This window comes from Chiloscyllium punctatum, unplaced genomic scaffold, assembly GCF_047496795.1.
Source record: "Chiloscyllium punctatum isolate Juve2018m unplaced genomic scaffold, sChiPun1.3 scaffold_871, whole genome shotgun sequence".
Classification (NCBI taxonomy): domain Eukaryota; kingdom Metazoa; phylum Chordata; class Chondrichthyes; order Orectolobiformes; family Hemiscylliidae; genus Chiloscyllium; species Chiloscyllium punctatum.
Genome location: NW_027310605.1, coordinates 1,651 through 2,500, shown reverse-complemented (window position 1 = coordinate 2,500; position 850 = coordinate 1,651).

Sequence of the window (850 nt, the reverse complement as noted above, 5' to 3'; positions counted from 1 at the left end):
GGTACCCCGTCGGGTTTGAAGGGAGCGTGACTAGATAGCAACGATGTAAACCCAGCCGATTTGGGAGCGAAAGACCGGCGCCTGCATCACCGGCTTCGTTTCCCGTGGCTGGAGAGTACACCGAAACCCTCCGTCTGTCGCGAGCTCCCGACGACGCGGTGCCGCCAAGCAGCAGGGCCGGACCTGGTGTGGCTCCCCTCGTCGATCACAGACCGGTCGGCACTACTGACGAGACGGTGGAACGGGCTTCGCCCCTTGTGACGAAGGGTGATGCGAACCCGCCCGCCCGCGTGCGTTCGGGGTGGACTCGGCAAACGGAGATTTGAAATCGGAAAGTGTCCTCCTGCCCCGCGCAGGTAGGCGCCCAACAGTTGTGGGGGGTTTGGCGGTGACCACGGCTGCAGGGCCTGCTACCCCGACGAGCTCTCCTGCTGGCCCCGAAACCACCCTCGCGAGACAAGTTGAAACGGAAACGGGCGTACCCCCAAGCCGACGATCCTTTCTTATTTGTTACTTTTTTTTTCACTTGCTCGAGTTGTGGCGATTTGGCGGTGACCACGGCTGCAGGGCCTGCTACCCCGACGAGCTCTCCTGCTGGCCCCGAAACCACCCTCGCGAGACAAGTTGAAACGGAAACGGGCGTACCCCCAAGCCGACAGAGATCCTTTCTTATTTGTTACTTTTTTTTTTCACTTGCTCGAGTTGTGGGGGTTTGGCGGTGACCACGGCTGCAGGGCCTGCTACCCCGACGAGCTCTCCTGCTGGCCCCGAAACCACCCTCGCGAGACAAGTTGAAACGGAAACGGGCGTACCCCCAAGCCGACGATCCTTTCTTATTTGTTACTTTTTT